Raw genomic sequence first — 12,676 nt, forward strand, 5'->3', positions numbered from 1 at the left:
GGAATGGATTGGAATGGAATGGATTGCATGGGAATGGCTGGGAAAATATGAAAAATGTGAGGACGAAAGCCATCCTCTGCCCAGGCACTGAGCGAGCACTGAACTGAACTATAAATGCCAGACAATAAATAACCGCAACTTAAGCATATTGCGGCTAGGAGTTGCCCATCTAACCCTCTAGCCCTCTAGCACTCTGGCTCTCTCTGGCCCTCTCAGCCCCTCGCTGGCACTTAGCTCGCCTTCCCGCTGCTGCACTCACTCTGTGCACTCGCCGCGGCAGCTACTCTCTGTCAGCCATATTTCATTTTCATGCTCCCAATTGTTTTGCTTTTGACAAATGAGCGAGCTAGCGACCCGAAGAACGCTCCAGAGAGACAGCGAGAGAGAGAGAGAGGCAGGGGCAGGGAGAGAACTGAGCGAGTGTGTACAAGGCAAGTCATCAAAATAACAAATAACGACGACTACCAAAATTGATTGCATGTCATTAATTTTCATTTCAAATTACGCTTCCACTATGTCTTGGTTGAGCTCGGGGCGGGGCGGGGTCGGAGTTTGAGTCTGCGTCTTAGTCTGGGTATGTGTTCGACTGCTCGTCCTGCCTGGTCTTGGCTTTGGCTTTAGCCTCCAGCTGAAATGCCCGTCAAGCAGTCAATGGGCCACAGTCAAAGTCGTGCCAAAGTCAGGCCACTAGTCAAATGTGTTGAGCGACTGCAAAATGCCAGTTAACAAAAGCCAAAAGACTTTTTATGGAAATTCCTTAATGAGTTTACTAAATGCGCTATAGAGACTTAAGCATAAAGCTGCAATAAGTGAACTGAATGGAAAATAAAATTAAAATAAATAATAAAACAAAGGACGTAAAATAAATAAAACAGCTGCAACAATCGAAGTAATTAAGAAAGAGTGAATAAAATGAATAAATAGATAATCATAAAAAAAAACAGCACCAATTAAACTGATTACAAAAAAAATTCAAATTTCATTTATAAAAAAAATTCTTCAACAATTGAACTGAATAAAAAAAAAAAAAATAATAATAATAATTGGATAAAAAATAAATAAAATAGCTGAAACAATTGCAGTTAGTATAAAATAAAATATAAATAAAACTGCAACAATTTTACTGAATAAAATATAAATTATTTTATTATATATTTTATTCAGTAAAATTGTTACAGTTTTATTTATATTTTCTTTACACTAACTGAAATTGTTTCAGTTCCGTGTTAAATAAATTTAGAAAAAACTTTAACTGAATAAAATATAAAATAATCGAAAATTAATTATTTAAAAAATTGATAGAGCAATTGAATTGAATAAAAAAAATAAATAAATCGAATTAAATAGTTTCAAATCAAATAAATAAAAAATCAACCGAGTAAAATATAAAATAATACGAAATAACTATAATACAATTTTAAAATTAAAATAAATACATGACAAATAAATAGGTTCAATAGGTTTTTATAACTTAAACCTATTGAAAATGCGAAATCAGGGTATAATGTTTTTTTTATTTATTTTTTATTTCTCAATATTAGGTCTTACATATTAGATTGCCACTAAAACGATATTTAGAGGTTTATAGAGTACTCCTTATTTCACAATACATATACACATAGCATCATATACAATAATAGACTCTCCTTTACCCATTTGCCCAACTCACATATCATTCGAATCGAAATCGTATGCAGCTAATCCAACTCATTTGAACAACTTTGTAACGAGTGCCTGTTTCAATCGAATTTGGTAGCTCGTAATTTTGCTGACCGATTTGTAAATTATGAGCAAAGACGTCAACTGACAACTGCATTTGCAGCCAACTGCAACAAACTCAGCGGACAGGACAAGATAGGACAGGGCATGGCGGAGCTGCAGCTGCAAATGGATGTGGTTCTACTCAAAGCTGTCCGCTGTTGAATGAGCTGCAGCCAGAGCCAGAGCTAGAGTCGTAGCAGGAGTCGGTGCTCAGGAGTCGGAGCTCAGTCAGCAGTCAGCAGTCAGGAGTTGCGAGCTGCAGCTCGAGTCAGAGAACAGCAGCTAACTGACATTTGACTGTCAGATGCTGTTGGCTCTCATTCGTTAATGTCAGAAGCAAGAGTTAATCTCGCGTGCATTTCAAAACATCAGAGCGACAGCAGAGTGAAGGGCCAAAGCAGAGAGAGAGACGCAGAGAGAGAGGTAGAGAGAGGGAGAGTGGGAGACGGCGCTGCCTCGGCTAGGTACGCACTGCCCAGGAGGATATATTGTAATCAAGGTTTTGTTGGTTTTGTTTCGGAGTGTGCCCTGGCAAAGGAGAAACGAGAAAGAGCAACAGCAACAGCAACTGACGGACTGGCAACCAGCAACAGCAGCAACAGCAGCAACAGCAGCATCAGCAGCAACGCCAACTGATGGATGCCTGAAAGCCAGCCTGCAAAATGAATGAATGACATGGCAGGCATGTGCGACTGGGTGGCTCTGACACCCACTCCAACTTCAACTCGAACTGCGGCTCGGACTGCAGCTCGAACTTGCAACTCGGAGAGACTCTACGCACGCAATATGTTCAATGATGAGCAAACACACACACTTACACACACACACAGACTGAAGCAGAGTGCAGAGTGGAGGCCAGCCGCGTGATAAGTTGCCTGGCCACTCACTGCACAGGCAGTCAAGCAGGCAACCAACTGGCCAACTGGCCAAGGGAAGCCATCCCAGAGCCGAGCTGAGCCGAGTCTGTCAGCTGCATTTGCATATGGCTCGCATTCTGTGGGCCACGGCATGCAAAATTGCTTTATGAATTATAAACAATGCCCCGGACCGGGCCGGACCGGACTGGACTGGACCGGGACCGTGCCGGAGCGAGGCTTGTTAGTTGCCTGTCCGCTTCATTGCCACAGCCAGAGCGTATATTTGTACTTGGAGACAGTCACCAAGCCCAGCTACAACTACTATATGTAAGTGTGTTTCTCTCTCTCTCTCTCTCCATCTCTCTCTCTCTCTCTGTGTCTATCTTTCTGTGGGGCTCTCAGTGCACTGACAGTGATTATGTCGCCAAGTGACATCCATCAGCAGCTGTGTAATTTATTACCCAGCGCCTGGACAAGATTTCGCCCAGTTTATATACGTGGCAAATGTGGCTAACGTGTCTCTCTGTGTTTGCGTCACAGCAGAGCAAAGCAGAAGTGCAGAGCAGCTTAATTACAGGTGGCTATCGAGGAATCACTGTAGCTGCTTTGACGAAAGCTTAATGCGCTTAACGCAAGAGCTTAATTAACCGATTTAAAATCGAGTGCACGCACACGCATCTATCTGTATATATAATATATACATATATCATTTAAATCTCACAACTCTTTGTTAACCAAAGTAATTAAGATTAATCAGACAATATGGGTGTAAACTGTTAATATTGATGAAAGCAATTATTGAAAGCTAAATATTGCCGCATATATTAATATAGCTATAATTCAGAGGATATTTATTAAATTTTAACAAACACAATTTTATAAAATAATATATATATATATAAAATAATGTATATATTTTTCTTGATAATAATGGCAGTGAATTTAGCTTTGCATTTCATGAATTAATTAAGTGATTCTTCGAATTATTATTTTTTTTATTTATTTAATTATTGAGCATGTATTTATTTACTATTATTATTTGTTTATTTTTTTTTTTAAATTAATTATTTTTTTTTTTTAATTGAGAGGATATTTTAGTGTGTTATTTCAGGGGATATTTATTTATTTTTAACAAACATAATTTTATAAAATAATAATCTATATAATTATATATATGTATATATATGATGTTTTTTTTTATTTTATTTTTTTTAAATAAAAATAATTAATTTTGCTTTACATTTCATGAATTAATTAAGTAATTCGTTGATTTATGTATTTATTTTTCAAATTTTATTTTAATTATTTTATTTTTTGTATTTATTTTATTTATTTATATATTTTATTTATTTTATTTACTTTATTTATTTTATTTATTTTATTTTATTTATTTATTTATTAAAAGATAAGCAAAGCTTTAATTATTATATGCAGTTTGAATAGAAAAAGAAATATTTTATTAATATATCACTAATTCGAGGAAGGTATTTTACAATAGTCATGATATTGAGTTTTAAATTCCATCCAAAAATTTTTTTTTCTAATGAAGCCCATTTTTTATTTCCCTTTGTTCATAAACAATTATTAATAGAGTAAAATATGCAATCAGATGAGAATGGTCAGGTCGTCAAGCAGCAAAGGCTGCTTTTAATTTTATAGTACTTCTATTGCCGCTTACAAATACAATTCTATGAATAATTCATATAGAAATATGTAGATTCCCAAACTCTGTTTCAAATATGTTTATTTTGTGACAAATGATTGATATTATAATATATTTTGTATTCATAAAAGCCCTCGACAAGTCGTCTCAAGATATTTTTACATATGATTCCCTAATGCAATTGCATCATTGTTGATATTCTAATAGAACTTCTGGCTGGGCTCAGGGATCAAAAGAAATGTTTGCAATTTGCTGAAGTTGCCAAAGCATTCCTTACAATCGCTCACAGCCGATACCAAGGGCTGCCAATTTGAGAGGTTTCCTATATCAAAGAGCAGAAAACTCTCACACACACACAGATTTCTCGCATAAAAATTGTTTAAGTAAAACGCATTTTTGCTTTCAAACAATTTCCGCACTTCTTAAGGCACTCGAGAAGTGCTCAAATAGGATTTCTTACCGAACGACAACAACAACAAGTGAGAGAGAGAGAGAGTGAGAGCAGAAAGAAACGCAATCAAATCGCGAGTGCCGGCAGCTCTCGAGTTAATGATATACACTCACTTCAGGGGCATTATCAGGCACATGCTGAGGACCTTAAAGAGGGTTTTTCATACATCCGCGACAACAAAGCCGCATTGCCCCCGGCCACAGGCAACATTGTGTCGAGTTGGCAGCGCTTTAAAAAGAGATTTCAAATTTCAAATTGCAAAGCAGCCAAAGTCCATTGAAACCCATCCAGGAACTGGCAGCGCGGCAGCCAGGCAGGCACACACGCACCCCTTTAAATGCACACTTGAAATCAAATCAAAAGCATTCCCATGATAGGCGCAGGGGTCACACAAAATAAATAAAAAAAGTATAATAAAAAGAAAGAGTGCTGGCACTTAAGCGCGGTTACCAAAGACTCGACTGACTGACAACCTCCTTACCCCGGGCCTGGGCTGCCTTGGAGCAGTCGAGTTGCAACTGTGAAAACAATTAAACTCTAGACATTAACTGAGCGCGCTTTAGTTCCATGTTTGATGTCATAAATCCTCTAACAATGCCCTAATGCTTCAGTTGACTGCCTCTCCCGAAGGTATTTCAAGTGTCGCATTATCTGCGCATTTATCGGCAAGCAACCCCAAAGCCCTGAGTCCAACCCGTAACACCGGCAGATGTGCCCTCAGATCTGTTCTCATTTTTAATGACGTGTCGTCATAGCTGCCTAACCCCTTATCAATATTGCCTCGATGTATATATATCAGCTAATCGCAAAGCCATTTAATTTGTATTACGACTTTTGCTGTCCAATGAGAGAGAGACAGAGAGAGAGAGAGAGAGAGAGAGGGAGAGAGAGAGCTGAATGCCACCCGCTTGGTTCGATGATTTCCCACGCCCTGTTATAGATCATTTCAGGGCTCAATGTCGGCTGGGCCAATGACACTTCCGAATCGGCAACGATCAAGAAAGCTTCCTAGAAATCAGCATAGGGCGCACGGCGATACGAAACAATAGTTGGGCTCGGACCTTGAGCGCTCGACAATGTCAACAAGGTGAAAAGAAAAGAAGGCACACCGCATGGTTCCATCGAATTCGGGCTAAGGAGCTCCGAGCTTCAAAGGCAGCGCACCGCCTGCCTTAGGTAAAGAACTAACAATTTCGCTTCATTCATGGCTCGTTCACTAAATCTGCAAAATTTCGGTTTTTTCATTTCTTTCTTTTGCCCGGTCACCAAATTTCCTCATAAGTTTTGCGGCACTTTTGCTGCGATTCCGCTGAGCCTGTGTGCGACACAAATTAGCTGCAGTAGCAACAGCAACAGCACCAGCATCAGCATCAAGTCCGACAACAAGGGATAATGACCATACAAGTTGTCAAATAAACTAATAATGCCTGAGAAATGGCCAACACTCCCATTGTCAGAGTCACGTTCGTGCTAAGCACCATTGTCGCACGGATTTCCTCTCTTTCCGCAGAAGTGTAAACACTATTCCTTTACCTTTTGCGAGTAAATTTTACAATTACACGCACATATATGTATGTGTATGTATGTGTGAGTGTGGGATGGGCTCTATTCTTATACGCCTTTATTACTCAGCTAAAGAAATTGACAGACATTTCTCATACTATGGAAAAATAATTTAAAAGAGAAAGTTAGACTTGGTTTGACTTTTTATTGTAGAAATTGCAAAATTAATACATAAACTTTTTTTTTTTCATTTTAGCCTCTTCGTTAATTTGTTAAATATTTCTATGCAAATAATATTTTACTTTATTATTGATGGATTTCTAAAATTATATTTAAATAGCCTACTGCAGAAAAGACTATTTTGAATTGAAAGAAATTTTTTTTTTTTTTTTTTTTTTAATTTTTTAACACTCTTAATATATTTATTCAAAATAAAAATTAATAAACAACTAATTTATCATATATATATGTACTTACATAGTTACATTTTCTCTATAGCATTGCCCACTTATCATTGCTCAACTTATAATTTCAAATTAAAAATTAAAATGAGAAGTAGTTTTAAATATACCTAATTTAGATGTATAAATAAGACTAACGTGTGACCTAACCCAGGCTGTTTGCAGTCAATAAAAGTTGATTAGAATTTCTGATGTAACATGGGCTGCAGTCTTAAAAAAAAAAAAACCTCTCACTGCTCTATAGAGCAGTGCTACGTAACCTCTCGCATAAAAGAAAAAAAAAAAAAATATATATATATATATATATATATATATATATATATAATCAGAAATAGATTCAACTTGATTATTGATAATTACATTTTTAGATATCTATTATTATTAATATTTATTATTTATAATTAAATAGATTTTTATGGGGAGAAACCGGATCAGTGTATGATTTACTGCTTAACTAATATTTAATGTTAATGTAATGTAGCTCAGCTAAATATTAATGCTAATGATGATTGATGAAAGTTAAGGCTATTAAAAGAGTTTCACTATATCAAAAAAATACCGAAACTTGGTTCCACTTTCAGTGCCCAGTCCAAGTGTAGAAACTAAGATCTATAAATTGTCCAAACTTTTGATTGACCTAACCCAAGCAACCTGTTCGCAGTCAATAAACGTTGATTAGAAATTCCGATGCTACATCGTGGACTGCTCCGCAAATAACCTCTCTCTCACTACTCGGCAGTCGTAAGTAGTTATTTATGCGCACGCATGTGAACCCAGCCATTTAGGGGCAAAACTGGCAGACAGCAAATGATGTTGATATATGGAAAACTTGCGATGTGATTGACGTGACATTAAATGACGGGCTGACACACACAGCTTTATAGTATGACAAGCACATCACAGGCACAGACACAGACACAGACGCAGCGACAGAGATAGAGATAGAGAGACAGAGAGACAGAGAGAGAGAGAGTGACAGTTTGACAACGACTTTGAGCAGCGACAATGGATGTGTTGATGATGCGACCGTCTAATGAATGCCACAAAATTACGAGTACTCGCAGCAACGACTTGAGCTGCCACTCGAAATCGCATTATTTATTCGCCTAGTCGACTATACGACTATTCGACTGTTCGAGTATTCGAGTATTGCGTATAAGGAGCGGCGTACCCAGACGAGCTGAGTGAGCGACTTTTCACTCCGAGCTGGCGAGCTTGAGCAACTGCTTGTTATGCGCCGGGCAGGTAGATCGATAGTTTGGCGGCTGCTCTAATTGATGGTAGGGGTGGGGTTGGGTACACTCCAGTCGGGTCGAGTCGAGTCGGTAGCGTTGCATTCACAGGTGATAAATTCAATGATTATCAACACGTTGCCTCGCATCACTAATTAAAAATGCATAATAAGATGTGTGGCGATGGTAATGGCTGCGGGGTGGGGTGGGGGGGAGATGCGGCAGAAGTTCAAAGAGCATTTCATTTAATCGGTGCCAGGTCTCCATAGATTCGCTGCAATAATCATAAACAACGTCAGCGAACGAGCCAAGGAACGTCGAACTATGAATTTGTTGGACTCTTTACGGCCCGATCCGCTCTCTGCATAGAAATGAATGAATTTCGTTTTGGGAAACGTGCCCCTTTTTTTATGGTTATTTGATATATGAAAATTATCCAGCGTCGGTGTCGGACAGACAAACAGAGAGACAGACGGACAGACGGACAAAGCACTTTGTCGGCACATTTGCCTTCCATTTTGGTTTTTGGCATCGTTTTTTGTTTTTGGTTTTTTTTTTTCGTTTTTTTTTTTTTTTCTGTGTACATTTGGGCTGTTAACTTTGATGGGGCGTCGCAATGCTACGGTTCGTTTCAATTTGTGTGTTTATATTTTGCATATAAATGTAAATGTATATAGGAATAAATAATGTGGCTGTGGCTCTCTGCTTTATGCGCGTTCAAGATGATTAACCATAATTTCGCTTTAATATTTTGTAATTGTATAATTTTATGGCCATTTGCATTTCGCTTCTCTTGTTTCTCTCTCTCTCTCTCTCCCCCTCTCTCTTCCTCTATGTATGTCCCTCTTCAATTGTTTTCATGCATTATTCATGTGGCGTATGCGTGATATTTAATTGCCACATAGGTGTGCCCAGGGGTGCCACGGGCAGCTCAGGTACCGCGAGTACCTCCTCAGGTGTCTGGCTGTATGTCGTGTGTGGGTGTAGAACATTTTATTTTATGCCTTTCGGAAATCCATTTATGACTTGTTCTATAATAATTGCATTGAGTTCTAACAATTTATTATGTTGTTTTTCAGCTAATTTTTTTTGTGTTTCGTAATTGCTAGGGGCACCTAGGGATATACATATGGACATAAAAAGATCATAAATTCAATGATGGAATTGCTTCGAAAAGACAACGTAATACAAATTATATTTCAATTTTTTACTAGTAAAAAATAAACAAAGTTTTTTAAAGGGTTAAGCGAAATATCAATATGTAGTTTTATGGAAAAAATAAAGAAAATGTAAGGCAAGGAAATTTGATTGTAATGAAAGTAAATATATTTTTTTATACTTAAACTATATTAATGTTACAAATGCTTTAATATATATTTATACTGCATAACATAGTCATATTTTGCTGGAAAAGTAAAATATATGAATGATTCGGAAGAAAATTCATCAATGAGTTTTAAAAAGATTGTAAAATTATAGTAAGTGAAGAAAAAAGAGTTATATATAAAAGAAGCTAAAAAAATTTAAAAAAAATATGAGAATAAAACCGCATCCAACTAAAAAGCCATAAAGTATCGGAATTATGTAAATTTACAAATATTTTAAGTTATTTTTACTCTATATAATTATTCCATTATATGCAATATATATTATTATATTTATATTTAATTATATATATTATATATTTTATATTTATTATATTATAACAGAATTTTGCGTGCACGACTATTTTTATTTATTTATTATTATTATTTTTTTTATAGAGTTTATATTTTGTATTGTATAAATTAAATTAAACAAAATTAATTTGATAAATTAAATTAAGTCGCATTATAATCAGCCAACTTCTGACGTGCATTTCATAGTGTTCAGTGAAGAAATCTTTACTAGCCATCCTCACCGTTAATAATATGAACAAACAATTGAACTGAACTGCAAAAAAAGAAAAAAATTTTTTTTAAATGCAAATAATAACAAATCAATCAACAATTTATAAGATTTTTTGCTTTAGATAATAAAAAGCTCATTTTAATAAAAGTGTAAAATTTGATCAGACAATTAGTAACCAGCTCAAATTAAGATTCAAATAGACTCAGCACCAACTATACATATTTCACAAATCTCCATTCGGAGCTCAAATATATTATAAATTATGAATAACTAAGAGCAGTTGGCATTCTAATGCAGAGGAAGAGGAAGAGGAGACACATGTTTCTGAATTCGCAGAAGGTCGCTTGACATTGTTTGGCTTATCTATTGTCTTACGATCGGAACAATATGAGCAAACATTTTTTTGGTTATTGTGATTTTAGCATTTTGACTTAGCCTTAAGAAAAACGGCGATGGCAAACATGTCCTTTGAAGTGATGCCGTTGCTGGCTGCGTACGGAATGTGTGTCATGCGCGCGCACACACGCACACACACATACATACACACACGCACGCACCAGTTGAATGGGTGAAAAAGAAAAACGAAAAAGGAAATGACTGGCTGCCTAAACTGACTAAGCTGACTGGGTGACTAGCCGCTGTTTGGCCTGGCTGTAGCTCAGATTTAAGCTGGCTTCCACGACAGCCGAAGGAGCCCAGCAGCAGCAGCAGCAGCAGCAGAAGCAGCAGCATTGACATGACAAAGGCTCAGAAGACGAACGAATGATGGGCACGTCGTCGATGTCAGCGGACTTCAAAGTCGGACTGAATATGGGTCTTCCCAGTCGCCCCCGTACTCACCCGCTCTCCCTCTCTCACACTCTCTACAGTAGCTGTCAAAGATATTTGTATTTCATTTTGATGATGGCATGCGGCTGACTGACTGCCGTTCAGGCTGAGCCGCCGTCGAAGCCGATTCAAACGAATTGAAAGCCAAAAACAAACACTGTAGCTACTGCCTAAATAAACGCAGACCAATCAAGCAGCAATAGAGCTGAGCCAGGAGAGGGAGGGAGAGAGAGAGAGGGAGATGGGGAGCCAAGTAGCCTGGGATGGCAGTTCTTTTAAAACAGGCAGCGCTGTCGGTGATTTAAAATAAATATTGGTGGCTGTCACATTGACAGCAAACAAAATGTGATTGTTCGCTGATTGTTGACATTTTGTGCTACCGTGCGGCACGGTTCACCTTGGGGCGCTGTGGTTCGCGGTGGTTCGTGGTGGTGCGGTGCGGCAGTCAAAGGGATATCCAAGATATTAAATTGTCTGGCGTTGTTCGCTGTCGCATTAATAAGCCGACTCGCTGGATCTTTCGCTGCGTTCGCTTTCAATTGCCAAAAAGAAGGAGACAAAACGAAAAGCCAAGCAGAGAAAAAGCAACAGCAGCAGCTAAAGAAACACCAACAATGAAAAATTTCAAGCTGTTTTTAAATGTTTTATTGGCTTTTTAATAATGTTAGCACATCAAAGGGGGCCGCACATGCGCGCCGCCGCCAAGCGGCCCGATCGAGCGGGCGAGCCCTCGTTCTACCAAGTTTCGCGCTCGAGATCCCAATGCGAGAGGAAGAAATAAATCCTCAAGTGACATGAGTCAAGCTCTTTGTGCTGCCTCGCTGCCTGAGTTAGCAGTCTTTGGACTATGCCCCCAGAGGGCAACGCGATCATAAGTAATGGATTATGCCTGCCTGATTTATATCTGCTGACCCGTTACAAATACTTTTCAATTAGCGAGCAAATATGAGCGAGCGCCAGTCCCAAATCCCGAAGACACATAAATCTAGAAGATCTGCCAACAGCTGACACTGACTTGGAGTCTCAGCCTGAGCCCCAACTAATTAGTAGAACACTTCGATATCGAATAGTTGTCTAAGTTGAAATTTAAGTGCTAGACAATTTAATGCTAGTTGAAATAGTTAATAAGAGAAAATATTAATAAATGCTCAAATTTAATTTTAATTCATGGAAAAGTAATGCTCAAATAATTATAGATTTATAAATTAATTTGAAAAGAGATCTAAATATGTAAATTCGATATGAAATACTACAATTATAATAAAATTTAAATTATGATTCGATTTTTTGGTTCGATTCTTATGAATAATACCGAAATTCGATAAGTTATTAAAAAAAAAGTTAAATTGATTAAAATTAAAAAATTAAAATTAATTGAAATTATGTCATTTTATATATAAATTTATATATAAATTTTTTTAATATATATACATATACTTTATTTATATTTATTTATTTATATTTTTTTTTTTCTTTTCATCTTTATTTCATTTTATTGAAATTTATCGTGAAGAGTAGTATTCGTAGTGGAAATAAAATTTAATAAAATGCCTTGATTAGTTTTATTTTCTCAACTTTAATATTTGAGTATGAGTATATAATGTGAATAAGTAATGTGTTAAAAGTTATTCTTTATGATAAATATGATTATATGTTATATAAAGGTTATTAAAAATATGAAAAGGTTTATAATATTTATTAAAATTATTCAATTTTATAATTTATAAAAGAAAAGGGACATAGAATATGTTTATTTACACGTTTTCCTGCTACATGAAAAAAACATTCTACCTTTGAATTCCCAATTTTATAATTTTCAGTCAGATTTAAATCGTATTTCAGTCATTCCTGTGCCTTTTCTCTACATAATTCCACCATTTCGCAACATTCACTGAATGAGATGTGTGAAATAAGTTAGCAGAGCTTTAATGTGGCATCATCATTTCCATAACTCGCTTCTATCTGTGCATTTTATGAGCGCTTACAGCAAGGGGAATAAAAAAATATATTTATATACATACATACAATAT

At 36.6% G+C, this 12,676-nt stretch overlaps 1 long non-coding RNA gene across 1 annotated transcript; it reads left to right on the forward strand.

Moving 5' to 3' along the window:
- The first annotated feature begins 1,509 nt into the window (after window positions 1–1,509).
- LOC149269970 (uncharacterized) lies at window positions 1,510–9,417 on the forward strand. Its single transcript, XR_016269331.1, has 3 exons — window positions 1,510–2,945; window positions 5,673–5,908; window positions 9,008–9,417. It is a non-coding gene; the product is annotated as an uncharacterized LOC149269970 (long non-coding RNA).
- Window positions 9,418–12,676: the final 3,259 nt, after the last annotated feature.

The sequence above is a fragment of the Drosophila arizonae genome, chromosome 3, assembly GCF_054131065.1.
Source record: "Drosophila arizonae isolate 15081-1271.41 chromosome 3, UAZ_ARI_1.0, whole genome shotgun sequence".
Classification (NCBI taxonomy): Eukaryota; Metazoa; Arthropoda; class Insecta; order Diptera; family Drosophilidae; genus Drosophila; species Drosophila arizonae.